The following is a 6,119-nucleotide window of genomic DNA, read 5'->3' as shown; positions in this document are numbered from 1 at the left end:
CATGAGCACCTGCATCTTGGACCACGCTGTGACTTTCCACCAGTTTTGAATCCTCTGAGGGTCCTGACATGGATCAAAATAAGCAAAGCTCCTATTCCCAGCCATACTCCATCGCTCAAGTAGGAAAGATTTGGTGAGGCTGAGGATCTCTGAGAGCACTGAGGGGCTGGCCATCAAAGATGCGTGAGAACTTCAAATACTACACACCTGTAGTGTTAGTCAACAGTTGCTGCAATAACACTGCATAAAATGAAATCTCCAGACCTCAATGGTTTATAACAACAAACATAGCAAATACTCATAAATATTTTCTTACTCGTGAATATGTAAATCAGTGTTTTGCTTACAGGACTGCAGGTCCACTGAGCCCAACTCCACTTCAGGTTAAAGGTCAGATTCGTGTCTGTTCCTTGCACCTTTCCTTACAGGATCCAGGGTCATGGGACAGCAGCTACCTGGGTATGCTCTTCCCATGGCAAAATGCAGCAAGCAACACACCAAGGCTGCAAGAAACTTGCTATGTTTTTTAAAGCCGCAGCTTGGAATAGGTACATCATCACTTTTGCTTATATTCCTTTGGACAAAGCACATAGCATGGCCTTGTATCAGTGGACCAGGAAAATATACTCCACCCCAAGGGAGAGGAAGAGTGAATATTTGCTGAAAAATAATTCAATAATATGTACCTTTATTCATTTTTATAGACTATGACCTTTGTTTTCCTCTTTTACACTATTTAGGGGAATTGAGTTTACACTAGTAGGGATATATGCATTTGAAGTAATTTAGGAAGAAATAAACAGAGTAAGAAATGTGTAAACATTGTGAAATGTCATGCTTGTAATTTTCTTTTTCTGTGGTGTCTTTGTTTGGTTTTGGTATCAGGGTAATGGTGGCCTCATAGAAAGAATTTTGGAATGTTCCCTCCTCTTCAACTTTGTGTGATAATTTGAGAAGGATAGGTATTAACTCTTATTTATGTGTTTGGTAGAATTCCCCTGTGAAGATGTCCTGTCCTGGATTTTTGTATGTGAATTTTTTGATTACTAATTCACTTTCATTACTAGTGATCAGTCTGTTAAATTGTCTATTTCTTCCTGAATCAGTCTGGGAAGATTGTGTATGTTTCTAGAGATTTATCCATTTCTTTTAGATTGTCCAATTTGTTGGAATATAGCTGAACATGGTATTTTCTTATATTTTGTATCTCTGGGATTCAGTTTTAATTTGTCCTCTTTCATTTCTTATTTTGTTTATTTTGGTCCTCTGTTTTTCTTAATGAGCCTGGCTAAAGCCTTATCAATTCTGTTTATCTTTTTTTTTTAATTGGAGTATAGTTCCTTTACAATGTTGTGTTAGTTTCTGCTGTACAGCAAAATGAATTAGTTATACATATACATATACTCCCTCTTTTTTGGATTTCCTTCCCATTTAGGTCACCACAGTGCATTAAGTAGAGTTCCCTGTGCTATACTGTAGGTTCTCATTAGTTATCTATTTTATACATAGTAGTGTATATATGTCAGTCCCAACCTCCCAGTTCGTCCCACCCCGACTTCCCACCTTGGTATCCATACATTTTTTCTCCACATCTGTGTCTCTATTTCTATTTTGCAAATAAGTTCATCTGTACCATTTTTCTAGATTCCACATATAAGCAATATTATGTGATATTTGTTTTTCTCCTTCTGACTTCACTCTGTATGACAGTCTCTAGGTCCATCCATGTCTCTGCAAATGACACAATTTCGTTCCTTTTTATGGCTGAGTAATACCCCATTGTATATATGTACCACATCTTCTTTATCCATTCCTCTGTTGATGGACATTTAGGTTGCTTCCATTTCCTGGCTACTGTAAATAGTGCTGCAAGAACATTGGGGTGCACGTATCTTTTTGAATTATGGTTTTCTCAGGGTATATGCCCAGGAGTGGGATTGCTGGGTCATATGGTAATTCTAGTTTTAGTTTTGTAAGGAACCTCCATACTGTTCTCCATAGTGGCTATACCAATTTACATTCCTACCAACAGTGTAGCAGGGTTCCCTTTTCTCTACACCCTCTTCAGCATTTATTGTTTGTAGATTTTTTGATGATGGCCATTCTGACCAGTGGGAGGTGATACCTCATTGTAGTTTTGATTTGCATTTCTCTTAATAATTAGTGATGTTGAGCATCTTTTCAAGTGTTGGTGGCCACCTGTATGTCTCCTTCGGAGAAATGTCTATTTATGTCTTCCTCCCATTTTTTGATTGGGTTGTTTTTTTGATATTGAGCTGCATGAGCTGTTTGTATGTTTTGCAGATTAATTCCTTGTCAGTTGCTTCATTTGCAAATATTTTCTCCCATTCTGAGGGTTGTCTTTTCTTCTTGTTTGTAGTTTCCTTTGCTGTGCAAAAGCTTTTAAGTTTGATTAGGTCCCATTTGTTTATTTTTGCTTTTATTTTCATTACTCTAGGAGGTGGGTCAAATAAGACCTTGCTGCAGATTATGTCAAAGAGTGTTCTGCTGATGTTTTCCTCAAAGAGTTTTATTTACATTTAGGTCTTGAATTTAGGTCTTTAATCCATTTTGAGTTTATTTTTGTGTATGGTGTTAGGGAGCATTCTAATTTCATCCTTTTATATGTAGCTGTCCAGTTTTCCCAGCACCACTTATTGAAGAGACTGTCTTTTCTCCACTGTGTACTCTTGCCTCCTTTGTTATAGATTAGTTGACCATAGGTGTGTGGGTTTATCTCTGGGCTTTCTATCCTGTTCCATTGATTTATATTTCTGTTTCTGTGCCAGTACCATACTGTCTTGATTATTGTAGATTTGTAGTAAAGTCTGAAGTCAGTGAGCCTGATTCCTCCAGCTCTGTTTTTCTCTCTCAAGATTGCTTTGGCTATTCGGTGTCTTTTGTGTTACAAATTGTAAAATTTTTTGTTCTAATTCTGTGAAAAATGCCATTGGTAATTTCATAGGGATTGCATTGAATCTGCAGATTGCTTTAGGTAGTATAGTCATTTTCACAATATTGATTCTTCTGATCCAAGAACATGGTATATATCTCCATCTGTTTGTGTCGTTTTTGATTTCTTTCATCAGTGTCTTATCGTTTTCTGAGTACAGTTCTTTTGCCTCCTTAGGTGGTTTATTCTTAGGTATTTTATTCTTTTTGTTGCAGTGGTAAACGTGTTTGTTTTCTTAATTTCTCTTTCTGATCCTTCATTGTTAGTGTCTAGGAATGCAAGAGATTTCTGTGCATTAATTTTGTATCCTGCAACTTTACCAAATTCATTGATTAGCTCTAGTAGTTTTCTGGTGGCATCATTAGGATTTTCTATGTATAGCATCATGTCATCTGCAAACAGTGACAGTTTTCTTCTTTTCCAATTTGGATTCCTTTTATTTCTTTTTCTTCTCAGATTGCTGTGGCTAGGACTTCCAAAACTATGTTGGATAATAGTGGCAGGAGTGGACATCCTTGTTGTATTCCTGATCTTAGAGGAAATGCTTTCAGTTTTTCACCATTGAGAATGATGTTTGCTGTGGGTTTGTCATATATGGCCTTTATTATGTTGAGGTAGGTTCCCTCCATGCCCACTTTCTGGAGAGTTTTTATCATAAATGGTGTTGAATTTTGTCAAAAGCTTTTCTGCATCTATTGAGGTGATCATATGGTTTTTACTTTTCAATTTGTTATATGGTGTATCACATTGATTGATTTGCATTTACAGAAGAATCCTTGCATCCCTGGGATAAATCCCACCTGATCATGGTGTTTGATCCTTTTAATGTGTTGTTGGATTCTGTTTGCTAGTATTTTGTTGAGGATCTTTGCATCTATGCTCATCAGTGATATTGGCCTGTAATTTTCTTTTTTGTGATATCTTTGTCTGGTTTTGGTATCAGGGTGATGGTGGCCTCGTAGAATGAGCTTGGGAGTGTTCCTCTCTCTGCAATTTTTGGAAGAGTTTGAGAAGGATAGGTGTTAGCTCTTCTCTAAATGTTTGATAGAATTCACCTGTGAAGCCATTTGGTCCTGGACTTTTGTTTGTTGGAAGATTTTAATCACAGTTTCAATTTTATTACTTGTGGTTGGTCTGTTCATATTTTCTATTTCTTCCTGGTTCAGTCTGGGAAGGTTGTACCTTTCTAAGAATTTGTCCATTTCTTCCAGGTTGTCCATTTTATTTGCATAGAGTTGCTTGTAGTAGTCTCTTATGATCCGTGGTATTTCTGTGGTGTCAGTTGTAACTTCTTCTTTTTCATTTCTAACTTTATTGATTTGAGTCTTCTCCCGTTTTTTCTTGATGAGTCTGGCTAAAGGTTTATCAATTTTGTTTATCTTCTCAAAGAACCAGCTTTTAGTTTCATTGATCTTTCCTATCGTTTCCTTCATTTCTATTTCATTTATTTCTGCTCTGATCTTTATCATATCTTTCCTTCTACTAACTTTGGATTTTGTTTTTCTTTCTCTGGTTGCTTTAGATGTAAGGTTAGGTTGTTTATTTGAGATTTTTCTTGTTTCTTAAGGTAGGATTGTATTGCTATAAACTTCCCTCTTAGAACTACTTTTGCTGCATCCCATAGATTTTGGGTCGTCATGTTTTCATTGTCGTTTTTTTCTAAGTATTTTTTAATATCCTCTTTGATTTCTTCAGTGATTCATTGGTTATTTAGTAGCATATTGTTTAGCTTCCATGTGTTTGTGCTTTTTACAGTTTGTTTCCTGTAACTGATTTCTACTCTCATAGTGTTATGGTTGGAAAAGATGCTTGATACGATTTCAATTTTCTGAAATTTACCAAGGCTCAATTTGTGACCCAAGATGTGATCTATCCTGGAGAATATTCCATGTGCAGTTGAGAAGAAAGTGTCTTCTGCTGCTTTCAGATGGAGCTTCTCCACAGAATAAGCAAGGACAGAGTGGGTGCTTGTCTCTGACTGGGGCGTGTGCTGGGAAGTCATGATACTGACCAGAATCCCTAGCAGTTTCAATCTGCTTCCTCTGCCTTGTTTCAGGAGTAAGCAAGTGTGTGCACACTGTTTACGAGTAGAGTCTATGTTTCTTACAGCCCTCCTGTTAGTCACACTGGTTTTAAAACCAGCTAAGGAGACTTCTCTTCCTGGAGTTGGACCCCAGGCTTGGAGCATCTGCTATGAGGCACAAACCGCTAACTCCCCAGGGAAGATCTCAGAGCCTGTGTAATTCCGCTCCTCTTCTGTGTTCCCTCCTAGGGGTTCGGGTCTCTACCTGATCAATTCTCTGCCCTTCCTACCTGACTCCATTTGTATATTTTTTTACAGCCTTGGTTGTAGGAGAGTCTTTCTGGCAGTCTCCAGTTAGTTTTCAGTCAGAATTGCTCGACATGTAGATGTATTTTTGATGTGTTCCTGGAGGGGGGTGAGCTCATGTCTTCCTACTCTGTGATCTTCATCTCTACTCCAACTCACTTTTGTTTAAACTCAATTTTTCTATTCTTTTTTGGAGGGAAAAAGGCTCTTCACTGTTTACAAGTTTATTTCTGAGTTGCAAAAATTCCCTCTCTTTGTTTTTCCCTGTGTTATCATGATTTCCCCCTTTCTTTCCCTATTCAGTCTTGGCTGCCACAGTCAGACAGAGCACAAGGACAATCTTTTTTTCTTGCATCTTAGTAGAAACTTTAGGAGAAGATAGTAACTTCTCCAGTTTGTCAAATAGATACATTTTTTTAATCAATTTTTGAATTTTCAGCATCTATAGCAGTGCCTGATCCATAGCAAGTACTCATAAATATTTGATAATAAATTTAATGAGATAACTTGGATGCCTAGTAGGCTTTGGGGATATGAAAAAACATTAGAATATATACATGTCTTGGAGTATCTTGAAATCTACTCAGGAATAGTTATATAAATAAAAAGATTATAATAACACATGAAAACATCCATAATAAAGGTAGGCAAACCGGTAAATAAAAGTATATACTATGAGAATAAATAAAAGGAGGTTAGGTGGACGGGAATCACAAGGATCAAGGAAGATTTCCTGAAGGAACATTTGCACTGGACCCTGAAAATTGGATAGGATCTTACATAAAGAAATGTAAGCTCATTTGAATGTTCAGAGGTTTTTTCCCTGTCCTATGCATG

At 37.0% G+C, this 6,119-nt stretch overlaps 1 non-coding gene across 1 annotated transcript; it reads right to left on the bottom strand.

Moving 5' to 3' along the window:
• Nucleotides 1-5,565: 5,565 nt before the first annotated feature.
• Nucleotides 5,566-5,694, bottom strand: LOC117308790 (small nucleolar RNA SNORA31). The gene has a single exon (XR_004522967.1). It is a non-coding gene; the product is annotated as a small nucleolar RNA SNORA31 (small nucleolar RNA).
• Between the last annotated feature and the right edge of the window lie 425 nt (nucleotides 5,695-6,119).

This window comes from Tursiops truncatus, chromosome 17 (assembly GCF_011762595.2).
Source record: "Tursiops truncatus isolate mTurTru1 chromosome 17, mTurTru1.mat.Y, whole genome shotgun sequence".
Lineage (NCBI taxonomy): Eukaryota > Metazoa > Chordata > Mammalia > Artiodactyla > Delphinidae > Tursiops > Tursiops truncatus.
This window is presented reverse-complemented; position numbering and strand designations above follow the sequence as displayed.